Source organism: Grammomys surdaster, unplaced genomic scaffold (assembly GCF_004785775.1).
Source record: "Grammomys surdaster isolate TR1022 unplaced genomic scaffold, NIH_TR_1.0 271, whole genome shotgun sequence".
Classification (NCBI taxonomy): Eukaryota; Metazoa; Chordata; class Mammalia; order Rodentia; family Muridae; genus Grammomys; species Grammomys surdaster.
The window spans coordinates 2086554-2111174 of record NW_021604712.1 but is presented as its reverse complement, the minus strand read 5'-3'; the positions used below and the strand labels follow the sequence as shown (position 1 = coordinate 2111174).

At 41.6% G+C, this 24621-nt stretch overlaps 1 protein-coding gene across 1 annotated transcript in view; it reads right to left on the bottom strand.

Moving 5' to 3' along the window:
- Chd2 (chromodomain helicase DNA binding protein 2) overlaps window positions 1-9086 on the bottom strand; it is a 126893-nt gene extending 117807 nt beyond the window's left edge. Inside the window, exons 1-3 of the mRNA XM_028776654.1 lie at window positions 9009-9086; window positions 6798-6859; window positions 6209-6297 (exon numbers count right to left, since the gene is read on the bottom strand). The gene's annotated coding sequence lies outside the window, so the exon portion shown is untranslated. The remainder of the gene's footprint in view (window positions 1-6208; window positions 6298-6797; window positions 6860-9008) is intronic.
- Between the last annotated feature and the right edge of the window lie 15535 nt (window positions 9087-24621).

Genomic DNA, 24621 nt, shown 5'->3' with positions numbered 1-24621 from the left:
ACAAGACCTTAGATTTTTGCCAATGCCAGCGTTGGAATCTAGAACAAGTTACTAAAATTACAAGCCTAGATATCATTCCCCAAGAACTCCATTTGACTGGCTATCCGATGTTAAAACTAGAGAAAATGCAAGTTAACAGCACAGCATTAATCCATACACTGGCCTCCCATCTAATACACTTGTATGTAAGCCTTCTAACACCTTTGCTACCCCTCTCCAAGATCCTTCTTCCTCCCTATTACTATCCTCAGAGTATCTATCATATGCTAGCAGCAACATACTATGACCCCGGATAGAATTAGTCTTTTCAATGTTAGTCTAGGCGTCACTTCCAATCACTATCAGCAGTACTCAGCTATTAGCCTCACAAACACTAGCGCTTTAAGATTTCTGTTTACTACTTCGTGTGTGTGTGATTGGTGTGTGTGTGTACATCTGTGCAAATCCAGAAGAGGGCATTGGATATTCTGGAGCTAGAGTTACAGCAGTATGAGTGCTGAGAACCACACTAGGTCCCTGCAATAGTACAGGACCTTAAAAGCTGAGCCATCGCTCCAACACTAACACTAATAATAATAATACACGCTTACATATGCAATATCAGGACTTTTCACTCATCTCTGACTCACGTTTCGCAAAACTAAATAGGAGAAATGCTTCCCATTTCAAGTACTTTCTGAAACAAGGATGGGATTTTCATTTACCTTGGTTTTGTATGACTACAATAATAGCAAAATAAAAGAGGGCTGTAGTGTACAAATCTTTCATCCCAATGCACAGAAGGCAGAGGTAGACAGATCTAAGTTTGAGGCTATCCTGGTCTAAAGAGTGACTTCCAGGACAGACAAGGCTACAGCTACATAGAGAGAACTTGTCTTTCTCCCCCTCCCCCCCCAAAAAAAACCCAAAAAACAAAAGGGGGGAGGGAAATAAAGCTAAGTGGTATAACATTTAACACGTGAGGCCCTGATTTTGAAACAACAAAAACCTGTTTTGAAAATTAATTTCGGGCTGGTGAGATGGCTCAGCGGTTAAGAGCACTGACTGCTCTTCCGGAGGTCATGAGTTCAAATCCCACAACCATATGGTACCTCACAACCATCCGTAATGGGATCTGATGCCCTCTTATGGGGTGTCTGAAGACAGCTACAGTGTTCTTACATATAAATAAAAAACCTTTGGCCTGGAGCGAGAGGGACTGGAGTGAGAGGAAGAAAGGCGGGTGAGGGGAAGAAAACTTCTTTCTCTTGTGGAAGGCCTGGGTTCAGTTCCCAGCACCCACACAACAGCTCAACCTTGTTTGGCCTCCTAGGGCACCAGGCATACATTGGTACACATACATACATACATACATACATACACGCAGGCAAAACACCCATGCACATAAAATAGAGTAAATAAATGTTTAAAAAAAAAGAAAATTTCATCCCAGTATTCTTTTTTTTGTTTGTTTGTTTGTTTTTGTTTTTGTTTTTTTGTTTTGGTTTGGTTTTTTGAGACAGGGTTTCTCTGTGTAGCCCTGGCTGTCCTGGAACTCACTCTGTAGACCAGGCTGGCCTTGAACTCAGAAATCCACCTGCCTCTGCCTCCCAAGTGCTGGGATTAAAGGCGTGTGCCACCACTGCCCGGCGTTCATCCCAGTATTCAAGTGTGAGAATTTAAAGTCAGCTTGGGTTACATACACAAGACCATGTATCCATCCACCAAAAAAGACAGTGTGAGATGGCTCACCAGGTAAAAGTGCTTACTGACAAGCCTGAGACCCAAATTTACTCCCAGGAATTCATGTGGGGAAAAAAAAAAACTGATTTGCACAGGTTTTCCCCGATCTACAAACACACACACAACAAGTTTTCAAAGGTTAGTATGAAACTAACAATTTAAGGTTTTTAGAAAGAAAAAAGTTAAAAACTTCAAGTTTAAGACTTTAAGACATCAAACTAGCTTCTTAGGAATTGTTTGCAAGTATAAAAGCAATTCCCTGTTTATGTATCAAATCTAAATTCATTTTTGTAAATCACAAACAAGAAATATACCAAGGATCTGTTTAAAAATTATCATTAAAGTAGGTTCTAAAATCTCTTCCTAGTAAGAAACAATGGAAAGCAATGATCTTAAAATTGTTAAACCTGTAAGAGTGATCGGACCTTAATAGGAAGAAGAATCTGTTAAACCACACAAGGAAAGTAAACGACCTTGGGACAAGGATTAACAGTCAGTGACAGTGTTTCCTCAGGATATATGAGGTCCAGCTATAAAGAGAAACCCTGTCTCGAAAAACAAAACAAAAAAAAAAAACGAAGAAGAGAAAAAAAAAAGAAAGAAAAATGTTTCAGAAAGCTTGGTAAAAAAAATTCTCTAAGAGAAATCCCTCACAGTGGTTTGATAATGTGACTGTGACTAAGTCACCAGTTCAAGACAACTTAGGTTCTAAATCCACCAGAAAGTCTTTGACCTCACCTTGCATCACAATGAAATCAACATTGATGAAGTCTATCACATAGTTTCCTTTCCTAAAGTATGTGATCGTATTCTGCCACTCTTTGACACTGGGATGAGGCTCCAGGTCACTTTAAGTAGACTGAGTCTGATATTCCTCAAATTCCTACCGATCCCATATACTTTAAAATGTACTTTGTGATCTAAAAATAAACTTTAGGGAATATAGATAAGCATATAATGCTGGCCCTTTTGCAGCAAAAGTCCAGAACTTTTGTTGGTTCTTAAATCCCTTACTTTTAAACTCTACGATTAAAATTTAAACAGCACTGAACTATAAGAAAGTGTTTACAGAAGACAGGTTAGTGATCATCATGTGCAAGGCATAAGTAAGGGTGCAACGTGTCAGTCCAAGCCTTTCTGAGGCGCAGACAAGTCTCTCCCGGTCGTCATCCTCGCCCAGCCCAGCCTGCGCAGTCCCAGATAAACAAAGGCATTAGCATTTCTTAAAGAGAACTGCTTCAAATAAATCATTAAGGTAGGCATGATGGTTGACAGCTGTAATCCCAACTCAGGACCAAGGACACTATCTCTAAAAAGAAAAAGGAGAAAAAAACCACAAAGTATCTATTTTAAAACCACCTTGATAATCTGAATTAAAAGGATTATGATAACTGGTACACATTAACCACTTAACTCTTGGGGCTGAAGAGATGACTCAGTAAGTTAAAGTACTCTCGCAGAAGATAAGGGTTTGGTTCCCAGCACCCAATGGTGGCTCACAACCATCTTTAACTCCAGTTCCAAAGAATCCAACCACCTCTCCTGACCTCTAAATGCACTAGGCATGCATATTATTGCAAATGCATACATGCAGGCAGAATACTCATTCTCCTAAAATGTTTTAAATCTTAAAAAGAAATTATTTCATTCATGTTTAGGGATACTTCAAATTATTAAATTATTAAAATGGGGGCTGTGAGACAGTGCAATACGTAAAGGCACTTGCCAACAAACCTGAAAACATGAATTTATCTCCTACAACTCACAAGGTGAGAAGATTTCTACTCAACTTCTCTGACCTTCAAATTTGAATTTGCAAGCACACACACACATACAAATAAATTAAATATAATTAAAATTAAGTTTAAAGTAAAACTGTTTCTTGAAGCACAGATCTAGGTAGCATCATTAATGTATAAATCCGGACATCAGAAAAACATTTTTTTAAAAATCAAAATCATAAAAAATTCCCAATATCGTTAGATTTATGGTATCAGACATGATGGCTGCCATCTGTAATTCAGCACTTTTTGAGGACAATGCAGAATTACTACCTTAAATTTAAGCCCAGCCTATGCTACACAGTAAAATTCTGTTTCAAAAGGTCAAAAGTATGCCACCAAATAGTGCTTTGAAGCCAATCCTGACAATCCAGGGGTGGGGATAGGGAGGGGTCGGGGAGAACAATTCCTAAAGGCTGGCCCTGACCTCCATTTTCACACAAGTACATAACGCAATTTTTTAGGACAGAAATGGAGGCCGAGGTGATGGTGACAGTATTTTTCTACCATGTGCAAAGACTGACTTCAATCTCCAATACCACAAAGGAATAAAAAATGCAGAAACAAGCTAAAAAAAAAAAAAAACTTTGAAAGTCGATTAAATCAAAAATAGCCAATTTGAAAATAACATCACATCCAACCCAGAATGACATGAAACAAGGTTATTTATCAGTAAAATGCAAAAATATGTTTACTTAAAATAATTATGCCTATTAAAAGAAATAAAATATGTAACAACTTTATAATTACAGTCATCTTTAAATATGTTTACTAAACTAGAAAGCAGTGAAAGCATTGACACTGCGTTAGAGGTAAGGCCTTGTGACTGCTTAGTCATCACATCCGTCGGATCCAATACAAAGGTCAGAAAAAGCATAGATTAACTCATTAACAGCTTAAATTTTAAATAGTCAAGAAACTGATCAGAACTGAAAGTTAAAGAAAATTTACATTATAATTACCTATTTCATATGCTGAAAACTATAAACGTCATGTCATGATCCAAAAACATGACTAGCTGCAACACAAATTCTTTTATTTTTGGCCATGTTAATCCTTTAAAGTTATAAAAACATTAATATGTCCCAACGTAAACACAACTAAAATAAAGCGATTTTTAAGAATTTCTCCAAAATGCTAAGATAAACCCAAATATTTAAACACTCATTACTTTAATCCATAAATAGAAAATACCTGACAAAAAACTTACCTAGATCATATATATAATAAAGCATATACCTCTGTAGGCCACATAATCCTATCTATGTAAAACAGTATCTGATGACCGCCTTCATTTGACAATAAACTTTTCCATTAAATTAGCTCAAGGGTTAACTATTCACATTGAATATAAGCACTATCATAAAGAAAATATATGTTCTTTTTCATAAAACAATTTACTCTAAACATTTATCCAGTTATTAAAAACTGCCTCTAAAAGACTAGAAATTAATTTAGCAGTTATATCATCTATTAAATTAAAAAATTAAAATTTCATTTAATATTTCTAACTGTCAGTTGTTTACTTTTCTGTCCAAATAATATCTCAGATAAAGCATATTGCCAATTTATACATAATTTCTGATAGCATCATACAAAACACCTGATTCTCAATTTTAATAAACAGTGTTCAACAAATGCCTATTACATGTTCTATCATATCAGCTGCAAAGAGGAAATCCATCTTAGCACTTACGTTACAGGAGTATTGGATTATAATAGATACTTTCATATGTATTTGACAGATTATAGGTATAAAAAGTCTATCACTTTGTTTTTTATACAATAAACATGAACTTGAACTGCAGAACAAAACTTCATTAAGCTAATAAAATTAGTCTGTTCCCTTTATCTATTTGAACCATAACAAAGTAAACACAAATTGTTATGCTCTCTCTCATTTTAATTAGTCACTTGGCTATTTTTTTATTCCCCATGGCATCACTTATATATTTCATACTTTCTATGGCCAGTCACTTAAAAACAGTAATTGAATATTACTTCTGGATTCAAGCTTACATGGGCAGATTTATTTCCTTACATATATGAGCAGTCACGTTTCCGCATTCACCTTAATATTCACCTCTTAAGACAATCATTTCATGGTATACTGAACCCAAAACCTATTTCTCTGTTAGGCCCAGAAACAATTACAAACCAGGACACTGACAGAAGCCTCTAAGAGCAATGCATTTAGTTTGCTGGAAGCAATTTATTTTTGTAGTTGTTTAAAGAGCTACTAAAAATGAGTATTTTAACTATTTAATAACAAAGCCATCAAAGTTTGTTTTTAGTTTTTGAAATATAGCTCGAAAAGCAAGGGAATAATAATTATAAATTTTCAGGACACAGTTTTATGACAGGTGGGCAAGGGAGCTAAACAATGTGTCTTTCAGACTATAAAGACAACACTAATTTAACACTGCAAATTTAACAGCCATGAAAAGGCAGGCATCATTTTATTGGGAAGATCAAATGTCTTACTACTGGATAACAGTTGTATGCATATAGTTGTATGCATTGTATAAATCAACTGTTTTAACAGTTAACACAAAAGGGCTTTGGTTTAAGGTAAAACTATTAGGATATTTTCTCATCTTTTTTTATATACACAGTACAACAGTTTTTCTCATTGACAAACTTCAGTGATATATTCCTACCCAAATGTTGGCAAATGTTCAAATATAACAATTTAAAAAACTTACTTGCTATGTACAATACAGCATTTCCCAAGGGTTCTCCTTTATTCTCAAAGATAAAACTCTATTGTCTCTCAGTCTTCAAAATGGCATACCTTTTGGAGAAAAAACAACGTTCTAAACAACTTACTGAAGAAATCAGTAACAAGTAGAATGTTTTAAAACTTTATACAGAATAGAAACTATCGATGCTCTAACTTTTGAAATATTGCTCCCTAAAATCTGTTAGTCTAAATGGCAAAAAATTTAAATGTCCTATTAAGCTTTAAGAATTTAAAATGTAAAAATAATTTGCTATTGGGGGGGAGGGGGGGAACTATTCTGGTCCATGCCTGGCTCTAAAACCTTGTTACCAAAATTAAGCAAAAGCCTTAAAGACCTGCAGTATTTGTACTATTCAAAGGTACATTACATTACAATGGCCATATGAATACTCTTTTAACCACTTACTCAGTGAAAGGGGCTTTTAAAATTCATTTATAATCACTTTTTGAAATCATAAGTAGTAACTCAATGCTAGAAATATGTCACCAAAAAAAAAACAAAAGCCTATTAAGTTAATTTTATGTCAATCCAATAAATTTACCAGTCTTACCTGAGATAAAAGCTGAGTTTATTCAGAATCATCGGCAACTACATTATCATCTCGTAAGTTACCTTTAAAAAAAATAAGAAAAAAAAATTTAGTGTTTTGATTTTTAAAGTTTTCTTGATCAAAGACTCTGTGTGATAAAATGAGAAAAATATTCCAAAGACAAGATTCAGGTACAAATGTGGGGTGACACAATCTGTACATTATGCCTGCAGTTATTTCTTATCTCAAATGTCTGTCAGTCTTTGTTTTCCTCATTTGGAATGTACTAACAAATACTAGGGATTAAAACACTGAAATCCGAAAAGAAACACAGAAAATCCAGAAAAAGAAACACAGAAAATTCAAATGACTATCATTTTGCTTTCCTTTTTCCACTAAGTCAGGTAAACAAAAACAAAGGAGTCATTGACAGACAATGTTTTAAAACATGCCACGATCTTAATTTTTTCTTTACCATCTACAAATAGCTCTTACAGTTATGAGCATTAAAAATCAACCCCTCCAAGGAGAAATTAGTGAACTTAAAATGGCTACTGGTTCCTGTAAATTTTAAACTACAAGCTATCTGATCTCACCAAATGGAGTATTAATACTGTCTTTTAAGCAGCTCTAAAACTTGTGGTTATCTATGACCTTCATTCAATACCAAACCAGGGTCCAGAATATTTTGCCTTTCTCCTACCAGATTTATCATGATAGATCGTAAGATCTTAAACTGCTAGCAATTATTTTCACATTTTACAACTCAAAAAGGATTCTGAACTACATTCTCAATCTCTTTAAAACCACTTTCAGTAATAAAATATTTCAAATCATTGTTTTGAAAAAAAATTAGTACTTTAATGCTGAGAAATCAAGGTATGTACAACTGAGACTATGTAATGCCCCATAAAAGGTATTTCAATTGTTTTCTACTGGAAATACCCTATGAAATAGGGTCCAATCAACCCGCACCTTTGATTTTAGATGTACTACGTAAGTCTCCCCAACACAGTCTTTTCGCAGTTCTTCACCTTTATAGCACAAGAGCTCCGCAGAATGAAGACAAATATATTCAAAACTACAAAGATCTGAGCATTCCAAATTTGTTCTTCCAACGACTGATCCTAAGTTACCTCAAATTATTTTTAAAGGAGTTTGCAGAAAACAAATTTTTTGAACTGTTTTTCCAATACTGTTTCATTTTTTAAGCACATCTCTACTTTTATACATGCAACAAATGCAACAAATATGGCCCCTCTTCATCGCCCATCAGCGAGAGTCCTACTTCACTATTTACACTAAGCAAAGTAACTTCACGAAGAGCTGTGCTTTTAGAATATTCCTTAACTTTTACGGGTCACGGTTTCAAATAGTATACACTCTTTTAAACAACAAGATGAATTTTAACTTTTAAAGGGTAGGAACCAACTCAAGTTTAACATTCATTCAAGTGAGAAGCTACTGACAACGGCTTTTCCTACTCATTTAAAAAAGTATCAAACAGTATAATTATATTCAAATATCAGGATGTCCAATGGTCTTAACGAAAGTACTCGGAGGGAATAAGCTGTATTCATCAAACGCCATCATATTGCACCATAATTATCAAGCCTACTTCCTTTAAACCGCCTTGCCGTCGTCATTTTTGAAATACTAGATGCACTCCTGTAACTTGCCTCTTCTAAAAGACAACAAACGTCACAGACGTTTAACAAGCAGAAAGGTACCTTTACATCTAGAACACTAACAGCCGTTCTCAAAAGCAGCTTGGAAAGAGTTAAAAGCCAACACCCAACAGGGAGAAGGGGGAAAAAGACAAGTTTTATTTTGGTTTAAGCGAAGTAAGAGGTTCCATTGTTCTTTTAAATCCGACCCCAAAGATGGGTTCCCACCTCACCGGAAAAGATTTTTTAAAGCCCATCAACAGAAGATTGTTGTTATTTCACGCTAAGTATCAAAGTAACTCACCGGAGCAAGCAGGGGTTCCACGGCGCGGCCGCCGCCCTCTCCCCGCTGCCTCAGACCGCAGCGCGGCGCCCGGTTGGGTGTGCAGAGGGAACGCGGTGGCCGGACCCGGTGCTCCGGTGGCATCGGCCCTCCGCGGCAGTGCCCGGGGCTGCGTGTGCAGAGCCGGCAGCCAACCCGCCGCCCCTCCCGCTCGCGCTCAAGGACGTCGTGCTTTTCCTCCCAAGGACAAAGGACAATAAAGGGATCAGGGGAGCTACTCACCCGGTCGAAGCGCGGCCGCAGGCGCCATCGGCTCGCTCTTCCTCGCGTGTCCAGGACAGGTCGCCCGCCGCAGCCTCCCGCCCACGGCGCGAGCCGCCTCCCGGCCGCGCGCGCCACCAGCACCGCCGCTACCGCAGCGGAGCCACGGGCGTCGTGGGCCCGGCCTCCCCGGGCGCCTCTGCCACAAGCTCCCCCATTCGCGCGCGGCCGCCAAGCCTCAGCCGCTGCCTCCCCGCTATCCCAGAGCCCTCCGGAAAGCCGGGGTACTGCTCTCAGCGCAGCGGCGAGCCCACGGGCCGCGGCAAGCCGCCTGACAGCTGGGGTTGCTGCTGCCTCTCCGGCCATCTTGTGCCGTGTGTGGTGTCTCTCCCGTCTCCTCGCTCGGCTTTACTCCCTCCTCCTCCTCCCCCCGCCCCACACACCACACAACATGGCCTCTTCGCTGCGGCGGTAGCTGCGGCGGCGGCAGGAGCTCCGCGGCGCTCCAGCTCGTTCCCCTCCCCCAACCTCCCGCCTGCAGCTCCGGGAGCCCCAGTGCGCACGCGCGCCGACACCCGCCCGCGGCGGCCATTGGCTGGGATAGCTTCCTGCCATCGCTTCCCGGAGCAGCATCACGCACTTCGTTGGTACCTTCCTCCGCCCCCAACAGCAGATTCCTCCACACTATTGGTCAGTTCTGAACCCACCGCTTCCATGTTCTCAGCACCAATAGGGCTCATTTAATGCCAATCATAGCCCGTGGGCGTTTCAGCTGAGAAGTCCCAGCCTGCGATTGGCAGATAATGAAACTTTGGGTTTGCGGGGAAAGACGTAATTTTCTGCTCCGCAGTGCGGACCCCTCGAAGCTAGTTTGTGTGTGTACGGGCGAGTCATTGAAAGCTAACCTTTCCTGTTTCTGACTTGAGGTTTTTTCGTCTTCAAAGGAAGAGGAAGTGATAGAGCGAAAACGACATGATTGACAAGATAAGCAAAAACTGCTGGTCCTTCGCTCTCGGGCAAGCGCCATAGCCTCAGGATTTTTCCGCCTAAGCAACCAGACCACAGGCAGGAGCAATAATCTTATGACCAGCACATTCCCTAACCTAATATCTGACTTGATATACCACTTATTTGAGAGTCTATTATTTGGATATTAGCATACCCAATAGTCCTGAGGCCCTAACAAACCAGCCTCATAATTCTGATTAGGTGGATTCCACATTTTAGGGCAGTGTTATTGAAGTGGTTGTTTAAACATGTCTATCAAGCTTTCCCCCAGAGAATTAAACAAACACAAAACAAGCTTCATTTCCTCTCAGAAACTCCACTTACTTCCATTTCTCCTTCCCACTTCTGCCTGGAAACAAGTTTAGGTAGAACACAAGTGAACATGTAAACCATCCTCAAGTATCTAAGGAAGTTGTTCTCTCACAGTAGCAGAATTTGGGAATGTTTCTTTTGGCAAAAGGCTAGAGAAAAAGAAAAGATGCAATTAGTTTCCGTGAGGGCAAAACATTTTTAAGAAGGGGCTTGCTTGTTGAGATGGGAGGAACAGTTCTAAGAGTCTCTTGAAACTTTGCTTCTGGGTTAAAATCACAACTGTTACTTGATCATAGACCCCAAAACTAGTTCTAGTTCCCTTTCTGAGGGATGTGGAATCAGGTCTCTTTAACATAGCGTTGGCTGTCCTGATGTTTTTTTAACGTTAGTTTGAGCGTGTGTGTGTGTGTGTGTGTGTGTGTGTATCTGTGCGTGTGTATCTGTACACTGAGTGTCACAGCACATGAGGTGAGAAGACACAATATAGAAGTCACTTCTCTCCTACATCAGGCTTGTCAACAAAGCACCTTTACCAGGTTAGCCCCTGGTTGACCCCTGGAACTCTTGCTTTAAAAAAAAGTCAGGAGACCTGAGTTCAGTTTCCAGCACCTACATAAGTGACTCAAAACTACCAGTAAGTCCAAATCCAGGGTTATCTCTTTCTGGTACCTTCTTCCTAGAGCATCTGAACTCCCTTGCACACACCCCACATAGACACATGTACAGATAAGTTTAAAATTAATAGAAATAAAATTTGAAGTATACAGATCACATACTAAAGGTGAAGAGATGGCTCAGCAGTGAAGAGAACTTACTGCTCTTACAGAGGATATCAGGTCAATTCCTAGCATTGACATCAGAGCTCACAACTGTCTGTAATTCCAGTTCCAGGGTCTCTAAAGCCCTCATCTGACCTCCACAGTCACACACATGCCGATATACATACATGCAGGAAAAACACTCCTACACATAAAAAGAAATAAATCTTTTTTTAATTTTTAAAAAGGAAGAAAGCTAGCTAGGAGATAGTTTATTAATAAGTGATAGATAGATAGATAGATAGATAGATAGATAGATAGATAGATAGATAGATAGATGGTAGATATATAAGAAAAATAACTAAGAAAAGAAAAATTCTGAACAGATGTACTTGAGAAGCTGAAATGTGAATATCCACTTAGGTCCCAGGAGTTCAGGTCCAGCCAGGGCAACATAGCAAGGCGCTATCTCAAAAGACCCAGGAGGTAACTAAATTTAATGTAGCATAAGCTGCTTAGGTACCAGCTAAGACTTTGTATAGAGATCAGGTTACGTCTGTGCACTTCTTGGACTAGCCATACTCAATGGCGATATGCTTTGAGACGTAACGCTTTACAACAAATTAGATCGTCTCCAGACAGTCATTTATACTCTTAGTCCTGACCCTTGGGAAACTGAGGAAGGGAAAAAAAAGATTGCTGTGTGTGTCTGAAACTATCCTGGACTACAAAGTGAGTTCCAAGACAGTTATTTCAAAAAAAACAAAGACATGGTTGAAGACACACCTCAGATGGCAGAGCGCTTGCCTCACACGGCCTGGCTTCTCATTCACTTCATGCCCCAGCAGCTCAGGAACCAGTGTGCAGACCAATAATAATCCCAGCAATCCAGAAGTGGTCATTCTCAATCACATTCAAATTCAAGGCCAGTCTCCACACAAGAGGCCATTTCAAAAAGAAAGTCACCCACACCAGAACACACACAACATGCACAACCGATAGTGACACTCTCTGGGTAGTGGCCCAGGTGCCTATGCGTCTCACAGCCATTTAGTTCACTGTATGAACCATATACTCACTAAATGCACAACTCTTCAAAAATATTTGTTTCTTCATTTAATTTAACTTTGAAAAGACATCCCCTTACAGTCTAGAGTTGAACACCAACAAGTTTTCTTTCTTTCCTCTAGCCCCACCTGAACCCCAGATCCTCCTCCTCCCCGTGAGTGCTTGCCTTGCTCTTATTTAGTTGCTTTTTCTATGTCTTGGGTCCTCCCACTGTTACCTGAGACGTCATCTAAGAGCCTGCCTTCAGGATCAGTCATCAGTAAGGCCTGTACAGACCTGTCTGTGAAGAGCAACGGTTACCAGGTTTGGTGATGAAAGTCCCCAATTCCAGCTCTTGGCTAAGACAGAAGGATCATGAGTTTGGGACCAGCCTGGGCTACACAAGTGTACACACACACACACACACACACACACACAAATAAATGTTAATGAATTTAATGTCTACCTATTCATTTACTTATTTGTTTTTCTTGCTGGTGCTGGGGACCAAACCCAAGTCCTGCACGGAGTAGGTAAGTGCTATAACACTGAGCTGCTTTCCTAGACCACCTCTGACCCCTCCCCCCAAAAAGTGAAAAGCATCAAATTACCTCAATAGCCCAGTAGGTAAAAGGCATTGTTCGGAACCCTCCTTGTGAATTAACTCAATTGATAGCACACCTGTGACTCCAGTCAGAGGCTGTTATGGTCCTTGTGTGTTATCCTCATTAGGAAACTGAGACACGGGACTTTAAGTAACTTGCCTCAGACTGAGCCATGCTTTGAACCAGGATGGAACGCAGATAGCAGAGCTCCAGGCTCATGTCTTCTGGGTCTCTCTTAGCATCCTTGCAAAGGCTGCTCTGGAGCAGCTTGGGCTCACATGGATCTTCTGTTGTGTGCCTTTCCTGGTTTGCACACTCGAGATATTCGATCCAATCTGACTTGCTGCCTAGACCTATGTCCACATGGATACCAATCTCCCAGCTACACCACCTAGAAGCTACCTAGCTCTCTCCCTTTGCTGCCTCTTTGATAACAGCCCCTACACATCAACTGTGGAGTGTCTGCTTTTGCAGAGATACTCCTTGCAGTTTTATCTCATGCAGCGTTCTTCTCCCAACTGTCCTGTACAACACTCTTCAGAAAAGGCACTTACCTTTTTCCACACTGAAATTCTGCTTCTCATCACAAATGACACAGTAAAATTTTTTTAACTTCATTTATTGTGTGGAGAGAGAGAGAACACATTTATGCCACAGTGTGTGGAAGTCAGAGACTAATTAGTGAGAGTGAGTTCTCTCCTTCCATTAAGTGGGGTTCAGGGATCAAAATCAGGTCATCAGACTTAGAAAGCTCCCTTACCCACTGAGCTGTCTCACGAACCAGACACTCTGACTTCTTTAGTCACGTCTATACCTCATGTTTAGCCATCCTTCTTCGAGAAGAGCCCTTAAAAGGTCCTGAAAGACTATACCCAACCCCCTTCACAGTTCCATCCCATGTTTCCCACTTTGCTTTCTATTGCTATAATAAAGCATCCTGACCAAAAACAACTTGGGAGAGCCCTCCCCCTAGCTTCTGGTCTTCATTTTGTTAACCACCTTCATTTCTTGGGCTCAAGATTAAAACACATATGCTATATATGCCAGCTAACTTGGTAGGTAACTGAGGTTATAGATGACATGGACCAGAGATACTGGGTACCTGTTCCTATGGACAGGAATTATGTAGAAGAAGACCAGTCAGGAGTGGTAACCCCCACTTGTAATGCTAACACTGAAAGGCCCAGACATGACGATTGCTACAAGTTTTAAGCCAGATTGGGCTACATACAACAAAGCAAGTTCCAGGCCAGTCAGATCTTCAGAACAAGATGCTATCTCAAAAGGGGGACAGGAGGAAGAGGTGACAAGGATATGTTGGGGGAAGTTTTATTGTGTTGATGGCCCCATAGATGTCTGTCCATACCCAAACTCATCATATTGTACTTACTAAACTATGTGCTGTTCTCCACGTGTTAGTTAAACTTCACTTCAAGAAAACATCGCAGGAAATAAATTGTTTCACAAAATCTTTAAAAAGAAAATGCAGCCGGGCAGTGGTGGCGCACACCTTTAATCCCAGCACTTGGGAGGCAGAGGAAGGCGGATTTCTGAGTTCGAGGCCAGCCTGGTCTACAGAGTGAGTTCCAGGACAGCCAGGGCTACACAGAGAAACCCTGTCTCGAAAAAAAAAAAACAAAAAAAAAGGGGCTGGAGAGATGGCTCAGCGGTTAAGAGCACTGACTGCTCTTCCAGAGGTCCTGAGTTCAAATCCCAGCAACCACATGGTGGCTCACAACCATCCGTAATGAGATTGGATGCCCTCTTCTGGTGTGTCTGAAGACAGCTACAGTGTACTCACCAATAAAATAAATAAATAAATATTAAAAAAAAAAAAAAGAACACTGGATGCTCTTTGAGAGGACCTAGGTTCAATTCCCAGCACCACACCGCAGCACCGCAGCTCACAACTGAAATTCCTCATCTCTCTTACACGTTACCTGGATCAGCTGAGACATTTCAGTAGTCCAACACAAGTTACACACATAAAAACAGCAAAGAAAGCCTAAGCCACACTCTTGCCCCTCTCCCAACACTGTCCCATTACTGTCCTGCCAGTGGTCTATCTAAGTTCCCAGGAAGCTAACATCAGACTGCATCACTGAGAGTCTCTTGCTGGCATCTCTGGGATCCTCTACCTATGTGTGACCACAGGACAACATTACGCCCAAATATGTACTTGCTATGTAGGTTTTCAGAATTAAGGGTTAAGTGATGCCTGTACACGTGACTTTTAAAAACCAGTTAAGAACAGGAAAGGGGCGCTGACTCAAAGCCGAGAGAACCGGGTGATCTCAGGTAAGTAAACTGAAAGGTGGGGGAGAGGGAATCTCAAGAGGGTGGAGGGACAGGTAAAATACTTTATTCCGTAATGTAAGGTGTTACAGGATAAGTTTGCGTTGTTATTCTTTACGTATGTGTAGTATGTATATGTGTGTGTGTATACTTTATATATTTCTCAGTATGCAAGATTGTCTCAGGTGTGGATATGGTTATGATTTAAAGCATATATATATATATATATGTATATATATATATATATATGTATGTATGTATTAGTCAACTTGAGACAAACGGGTCATTTAGGAAGAGGAATCATTAGTTAACAAAGTGCCTCTATCAGATTGGCTTTATGGGCAAGTCTATGGGGACATTCTCTTCACTAATGATTGATATAGAAGAACCTAGTCCACTGTGGGCGGTGCCACTCCTGAGCAAGTGGCCTGGGTTGTAAAAAGAAAGCAAGCTTAGGGAGTCAGGGAGAGCATGCCAGTAAGTCTGGTCCTCCATGGTCTCTGTTTCAATTCCTGTCTCCTCGTTCTTGTCCCGAGTTGCTGCCCTGGCTTCTCTCAGTGATGTAAGCTAAATAAACCCTTGGGAGACCAAGTTGCTTTGGTTGTGATGTTTTATCACAGCAATTGAAAGCAAACTCTAGCCGATCGGTGGTGGCCCACGCCTTTAATCCCAGCACTTGGGAGGCAGAGGCAGGAGGATTTCTGAGTTCGAGAGTTCGAGGCTAGCCTGGTCTACAGAGTGAGTTCCAGGACAGCCAGGGCTACACAGAGAAACCCTGTCTCGAAAAACAAACAAACAAACAAAAAAAAGCAAACTCTAGACCTAGACTACTGGAAGTTCAATTCACCACACCAGAGAAAAATAAATCCAACCAATTAAAACTGTTACAAAGGAGGACCTAAGGCAAAACCAAACTGATTGAATTCTATAGTGTTTGAGAAAGTGCATCCCTGTGAGATGGGGCGGCTATAGTAGCAACACTCCAACACCCTTAATTGTGTCCAAGGTGACTCTCTGCCTGGTGTCCCGTTCCCACCATATTCATTCAAAGAAGGTGGCTTTCACGAGTTACAGTGAGGACTCAGAGTGACAGTGGCCTGTGGGACCAAGAGGGAAAGAATACCACAGAAATAAAGAAGAGAAGCATCAAGATCCCTGTGGCCTGCTGACTGCCAGCCTAGCTCCAGGTTCAGTGAGAGACCCTGTCTATAGGAAATAAGATGGAAGTGACAGCAGGATACCCAGTGTCCCCTTCTGACATCTGGATATGCATAAGCATATCCACACGTACACTACACATAAATAAATAGATGGGGAGATAAGGAGAAATAGAGATAGATAGAGAGAGAGAGAGAAAGAGAGAGAGAGAGAGATGCGTGCATGCATTCATACATGATGATGAAGATAGATACATACATACATGATGATGACGTTGAAGACAGACAGACAGACAGACAGACAGACAGACAGGGGTATATAGAAATGGCTCAGCAGTCAAGGGCACTTGCTGCTTTTACAGAGAACTCGGGTTTGGTTCTCAGAGCCCACAAGATGATGCACAACTATTTGTCACTCCAATTCCAAGGGATCCAATGCCATGACCTGGCCACAGTGAGCACGGTGTACATCCAGGCAAACATTCATACACATAAACTAAAAAAAAAGATATTTAAAGAAAAGACTCAACTGGCTGTTGGTGCTGGAGCTCAAAATATTATAAAAATAAAAATGTCAGTGTACTTTTTAAAATTCTTTTCCTTCAACTCAGAAAAGTTCATGCTTATTAAACTTCAAAATATAGTGAAAAGAAATAGATTTCCATACCGAAAACAAAGTTCAAGGAACAGGGCTTTGAGGCTCATGCACCTGGGAAAAGGGTCTTGACTTTAAAAGGCAGGTAACAATGAGACAAGTGTTTTTTTTAGCCCAGCTTAGTGTTTGATCTAATTGCGGACCTCAGTGCTTCAGGGAAACCCAGGCAGGGCCGAGTGATCAACCTGAATTGAGAAGAGGAAACTGGGCATCCAAGAGGGCAAGTTGGAGCTAGTGAGGTGCCTCAGAGAGTCAAGGTACTTCTATCCCAGACCTACGTGGTAGAAGGGGAGAACCAAGCCCCAGAAGATGCCCTTTGACTTATACATGGGCACCATACCACATGAACCTACACACATAAGTACACTCACACAAGTTGTCTTCTGATTGCTCCATATGGACCATGGCATATGTGTAGCCACACATAGTAGATAAATAAATATAATATGACTTTAAAAAAAAAAAAAAGGCCAGGCATAGTGACACACACCGTTTATCCTATCACTCAAGCGGGTAGAGGCAGTGAATCTCCGTGAGTTAGAGACCAGCCTGGTCTACATAGTAAGTTCCAGGAGAGCTAGGGCTACCTAGTAAAACCCTGTCTCAAACAACAAAAAAACAAAAAACAAAAACAAGCACCTTTAATCTCAACACCCAGGAGGCATAGGGAGGAAGATCTCTAATTTTGAGGCTAGCCAGGGCTAAAGAGCTAGTTCTAGGACAGCAGAACTACACAAACTCTATCAAAAAAAAAAAATTATGTGTGTATGTGTACATGTATGTTTGTAGATAGGTAGATAGGTAGATAGGTAGATAGATGGATGGATGGATGGATGGATAGATAGATAGATAGATATCAATAAATATAGGTAGATAGATAGATAGCATTTATTTACTATATCAACATGACTCAACAAGACATTATATTCTTACAGATTATCAGAAAATTTTCCTGCAATTGATTAGGTGAATCTGATACTGAATGACCATGACCTCCAACGTGAATTACCCAAAGTAAATCATGAGAACTGAGCAGGGTGTATTTGTAATCCCAGCACTTGGGAGGGGGAGGCTCAGAGGTCAGATCAGATCAGATTAGATTAAATATAAACTTTAATGAGAACAAGTGAGAGAGAGAGAGAATAAATGAAAAGACCGTGATGAGAAGTATTTGCGTGAGAACAGTGGGAATTGTTAATTTAGTTGGAACATTCAGTAGTTTTTCTATAAATCTCCTAGCCAAATGATCCTGTTCCTAGGAATTTACCCAAATGCTACACTAATAGATGGAACATCATTCAACAGTAAAAAATAAGTGACCTATTAATAAATGTAATATGAACGAACGCTGCTTTTAGTTTTTGAGGGCTTTAATTATTTATTTTATGTGTATTACTGCTGTGTGTGTCTGTGTTTGAGTGCAGGTGCATGTGGAGATTAAAGGACTGCTTTCAGGAGTCTTAAGTTCTACCAATCACAGCTCCTGATTTTGCTTTATTTTGTGGGGGAGGGAACACATTTGAAACAAGCTTTATTGAATATTAAATACTGACCAAGAGATGGACTTTGGTCAGGATCATTCCCTGGATTTTCCCAGCTAAAATGCCCATGATTTTGCATTTTTGAGACAGGAGCTCAAGTGTCTCAGGCTGGCTTAGATCTTGATGTAGCTGAGGATAGTGCGGAATTCCTGATCCTCCTGCTCTACCTCCACCTTATGAATGCTGGGCTTATAGGCCGGCTCCACAATGCCCAGTTTATGCAGCCCTGGGAATCCAAGAGAGATTGGACATGCTAGATAAGCAAGCATTCTACCAACTAAGCTAAATCACCAGTCTTACCCATCAGCCTTTAAAAAACATAGGTTTCAAGCTGGGTGATGGTGCTGCACGCCTTTAATCCCAGCACTTGGGAGGCAGAGGCAGGAAGATTTCTGAGTTCGAGGCCAGCCTGGTCTACAGAGTGAGTTCCAGGACAGCCAGGGCTATACAGAGAAACCCTGTCTCGAAAAATCAAACCAAACAAACAAAAAAAACCATAGGTTTCTTTATTTTGTGTGTGAATGTCTTGCTTGTGTATATGTATACGCATATGCACATGATCCTTGAAGATCAGAAGTATCATATCCCCTGGAACTGGAGTTACAGATGATTGTAGACCACTATGTGGGAAAGAAGCCAAGGTCCTCTAGAAAGGCAACCCATGCTTTAAACCACAAAGCCATCTCTCCATCCATCCATCCATCCATCCATCCATCCATCCATCGATTGTGTTTCTCTCCCCTTGACCTGTCTCCTGCACTTGACTGAGCACTCACCCTTTACAGCTCTCAGTTCAGGGGTCTCCTGACAGTGCACGGCCTTTCCTGCTGCTGACCACCTCAAAAAATTTGTTTCTGGTTATCCTCCAGGGTGGCTTCCAGGTCCCTGACTGTATAGAGAAAAATAGTCCCAGACACTGTTCTGAAAGGGTTAAAGTCTCAATTTTAAATACCCAGTCGCACTAAGGTCACCTTCAGATGTAAGATTACTGCCCTGCCAGCTTATTGAAGCAGTCACATTCTGGTCACAGCCAGACCGAGGGTGTCATTCTCCTGATGTCTTAACTGACATCTGACCACCTCCTCTTCGCATAGCTCAACTTTCTCCCCAGCTCCCAAGTGTGTGGTGCTCACATCCCCAGCCCAGGGTTTGTCCTTCCAGACTAGTTCCTGCAAACTGTTCCCTCTTCTCGATTCCAAAGTGCTTGTGTTCTCTCTCAAGAGTTTCCATGAGTTAATGCCTATGATGTTTGCTACTCAACCTCTCTCATCATGAGTTATTATTTATGTACTTGGGTGCAAAGATGATATCTCTCTAAATAGACTCCAATTAGCTTCTCTGTGGGTAGAGAAGCCTTGAATTCAATTTTGTTTACTTTTATGGCATAATTGTAAATGTTCACGTAATTGACTGAGCATTTATTTACTATATCAAAATGACTCAACGAGACATTATATTCCTACAAAGTACCATACAAATTCGCTGCACTTGATGAGGCGAATCTGATACTGAATGACCTCCAACGTGAATTACCCAAAGTAAATCACGAAAACTGAGCCGGGTGAATTTGTAATCCCAGCACTTGGGAGGGGGAGGCTCAGAGGTCAGTGTACAGCAAGCACGAGCCTAATCCGCTCTGCAAAGACCCTGTCTCAAAACACAATAGCAAAAAGAGCAACAGAGTAAAACACAATTAAGTACCAGTCTTTGGTTAAGTCCAGGTGTCTTGTTTCTTGGAGCTTCTTTTAAAAATAAAAGAGGACACACCTGGTTTGTCAGTGATCAAAAAATAGATCTTGCCCCTGGCATCCCGATAGAATGTCTGGAATGCAGGCACGTTATGCAATGTCCCAGAGCAGCCAACTAGAAGAGTCTTCTCTTTCCCTTCTCCGCATACAGCACTGATAACTTCATAGAGCCGTTTCTCCTCACCACGTGTGATGCCAGGAAGAAAGTGGCTAAAGACAACCCAGCATCCAGCAAAGCAGACCTGGCCTGGCATCGCCACCTTTAGGAACCAATCCTGTAGCATCTTCTTTTTGTCTCTCAGAGCCCAGGCAGGCTCTGACCCTCCTGTACAATCACAAACATGACTGTCTAGAATGTCCCATGTTGCCTAATCTAGACCCCATCTCTAGCTAGTCTCACAAACCTGCCTAAAAGGAAATGACAGAGCTTGAGGGACTGACAGGAAGAGAAACTCCAGTTGCTCAAATATGCAGAACCTTGTAAATGCTAAGCAAGCGCTCGATCAGAGCTGTACCCTCTGCCTAGATGCCTGATCAAAACAAGCAAAGCAGTATTCTTCATTTATAGTTTGGGCTTTTGTTATCTACAGTATAGTGACAATAATTTTAACTTTCTTTTCTCTTTTTCTTTTTTGTTTCTTTCAAGACAGGGTTTTTCTTTGTAGCCTGGCTATCCTGGAAACTCACTCTGTAGACCAGGCTACCCTGAACTCAGAGACCTACCTGCCTCTGCCTCCTGAGTGCTGGGATTAAAGGTGTGCACCACCACCCCACTAATTTTAACTTCTTAAATATTACATTAAGGTAGTGTGGTGATATGTGCCTGTAATCTGAGCATTTAGGAGGTAAAAGATCAGGAGGATCAGAAGTTCAAGGCCATCCTTAGCAACCATAGCCAATTTGAGTCCAGCGTAGGCTATATGAGACCCTGTCTCAAAGAGGAAAAATAAAAGGTTGGGGGGAGAACTGCAAAAACAAACAAACAAACAAACAAACAAACAAATGTCTCAAGCCACAGTATGTCATGCATAGCGAGGGTGTTAACATTATGAGGCTTGTGTGGTAAAGCAGCTTAACTCATGCTCTCTCTGTGAGTGAGTGTTAGCAGCCCCACTGTGATCCTTGGTCCCTAGATCAGACAATGTGGGAACCTTCAGAAACTTCAGAGAAGCTAAAATTCCAAGATCCATCCAGTTACGTGGAAATGGGTAAGAATGGTACCAGTGGCCCTGGACACTGCAGTCACGTGTCCAGGATCTACTGAATTCTTCTCCAAGCCTTCTGTCAACATTTTTTTAATGTTTTTTTGTTGTTGTTGTTGTTTATTTGTTTTTTTGAGACAGGGTTTCTCTGTGTAGCCCTGGCTGTCCTGGAACTCACTCTGTAGACCAGGCTGGCCTCGAACTCTCGAACTCAGAAATCCACCTGCCTGTGGCTCCCAAGTGCTGGGATTAAAGGCGTGCACCACCACTGCCCGGCAATGTCTTGTTTTTTTAATTTCATGTGCATTGGTGTTTTGCCTCCATGTCTGTCTGTGTGAAGGTATCAGATCCCCTGGAGTTGGAGTTACAGACAGTAGTGAGTTGCCATGTGGATGCTGGGAACTGAACTAGAGTCCTCTGGAAGAGCAGTCAGTGCTCCTAACTAACCACTAAGCGGTCTCTCCAGCCTCTCTGTCTCCATGCTTTTATAAGTTACAAGATTACTGAAACCAGCTGATGTAATTTCTGTCTCATCTATTCCCAGGCATTCGAGACTTGTATCGAAGAAATAATCACAATTTTGAATACTATCATCTTTTTATCTAGTTTTGCTTTTAATTTTGTTGTTGTTGTTGTTGTTGTTTTTTGTTTTCTCGAGACAGGGTTTCTCTGTGTAGTCCTGGCTGTCCTGGAACTCACTCTGTAGACCAGGCTGGCCTCGAACTCAGAGATCCGCCTGCCTGTGGCTCCCAAGTGCTGGGATTAAAGGCGTGCGCCACCACCGCCCGGCTTGCTTTTAATTTTTTGTTAGCGCCATATTAGTTATGTAGTCTAATAGGGCTCACTGTGATATTTTCTTACGTGTATAGGTTTTGATCGTGTCACCTCTTGTCCTCCTCTCACCCCTGTGGATTACCCTTCTTGTCTGCAACAACTAGTCCCCTTTCTATTTGTGTGCCACTTTTTTTTTTAAATGACCCAATGGGTTTTATTAGGGTGGTTTAAGGGAGCATGGGGTTATGTCATGGACTCTAATTGTGGCTACACCACTGTTTTAGGATCACCATTGCTGTGAAGAGACACCAAGACCACAGCTACTCTTATTTAAAAAAGCATTTAATTGGGGCTGGCTTACAATTCAAACGTTTAGCTCATTGTCATCACGGTGAGGACTTAGGGGCAAGAAGGCAGACATGGTGCTGGAGAAGTAGCTGAAAAGTCTACATCTGGATCTGCAGATAGCTGGCAGAGAGAGGTGAGGGTTGGGGGGAATGAGAGACTGGCCGTGGTGTGAGCCTTTGAAACTTGAAAGCCCACCCACAGTGACATACTTCTTCCAACAAGGCCACACCTCCTCCAGCAAGGCCACACCTCCTGATCCTTATCAAGTTTTGCAACTCCCGAATGACCACACATCCAAATCCGTGAACCTAGGGGGCCATTTATTCAAACTACCACAACCACAAAGGAATTGTCTCTCTCTCACTCAGCAGTCATTAACTGCCTCATGGAGGGATGGGACTCCATGAACCCTTCACCTACAGTTGTTTTCTTAAGATGCCATTAATTTGGTATTATCATTAGATTTATCATCTACTAAGCTCTCTCTGTGTCTCTGTGTCTCTGTGCATTGGAATGCAGATACATGTATGTGTAGAGACTGTAGGGGTGTTTTCTTCAGTGGCTCTCAGCCTTACCTTTGAAACAATCTCTTTCTGCACGTGAAGCTCATGAATTGGCTACACCAGCTGGTCAGTGAGCTTCAGGAATCCACTGGTCTCTGTCCCACTCCACTGCGCTGGGGATGGGGTTATAGGCTGGCCACAGCACATGGGTGCTGGGCTTCCAGATTCAGCTCCTCATGCCCTTCCAGCAAGCACTATAATCACTGCGCCATCTCCCTGGCCCCTAAATTAAGTGTGTGAGTGTGTATATATATATGCTTCTATTTTTTTCTAACCACCGTTTAGAACCAAAGCTACATTGTAACGTTTATCCATTCAATTAAGCTTTGAGCACTGTGACAGCTACTCTTCATCATCAACTTGAGTGGATGTCAATTCACTTAGGAGATTCTAGGGAATGGTGTTGGTGTGTCTGTAAGGGAATCTTCAGAGACTATTAACTGAGAAGGGTAAGATGCCATCTCATAGGCTGAGGGGTTGCCATGGAATAGAGGAATCAGAAATGGAGCTGAGCTTGCTCAGTTCTACACATACCATGAGTAAACTACATTGCTTTGCCCTTTCTGAACCCTGGACCCCTCAATCTCTCTCTCCCCTCTCCCTTTTTCCTCTCCCTCTCTGCCTCCTGAGTTCTGGACTAAAGGCATTCGCCATCATGGCCTGGCAGTTTTTATTTTACTTCTTAACTCAGTATGAAAGCCAGGTTAGCCTAAAACTCGTAGAGATCCTCCTGCCTCTGTCCCCCTACCTCAAGGGCTGGAATTAAAGATGTGCGTCAATCACAAAAAGCTAGCTCCTTGGGTCTTCTTTGTCGACCTTCAAACCAAGGGGTTTCCAGGATAGATTTGCTCAACTACTGAGTCCCTTTCACTCCTGGAAATGGTTTTCACAAGTTGTCACTAGCTAAACAAAAACCATCTTTGCTTCCAAAGAGGAAACGGAAGAAAGGTCTGTGTGGTTTTAGCCTCTGAGAACAAGAACAGAGGTTCCTCAAAGTGCAGGTCTTGGAACCCCTGGGGAGGAAGCAGAACAAACTGATTCTGGGAGAGGCTTTGAGCAGCTTCTCCTCATACTGGAATTGTGCCATTGAGAGTGAGCAGTTTAGCCAGGTGCTAGTGGCACATCCCTTTAGTTGCAGGTCTTTAAATCCAGCACTCGGGAGGCAGAGGCAATCAGATTTCTGAGTTTTCGACCAGACTGGTCTATGAAGTGAGTTTCAGGACAGTCAAGGCTATACAGAGGAACCCTGCCCTGAAAAACAAACAAACAAACCAACCAGCCTCAGGAACAGAAACATCAATTAATTGGGATAGGGAGATGGGTCAGTCAGATGAGTGCTTGATATATGCACGTGACGAACCTGAGTTTGGATTCCTAGCACTCTGGTTACATAAAAAAAAAAAAAAAAAAAAAAAAAAAAAGACTGGGTGTAGCACCCACCTATTCCCAATATCAGGCAGGCTGAGACAGCAGAGATCTCTAGAGTTCACTGGTCAGCCATTGTAGAAGAATGACTCTCTCACTGTACACATACATGCACACACACATGAACACACACACACACACACACACACAGAGAGAGAGAGAGAGAGAGAGAGAGAGAGAGAGAGAGAGAGAGAGA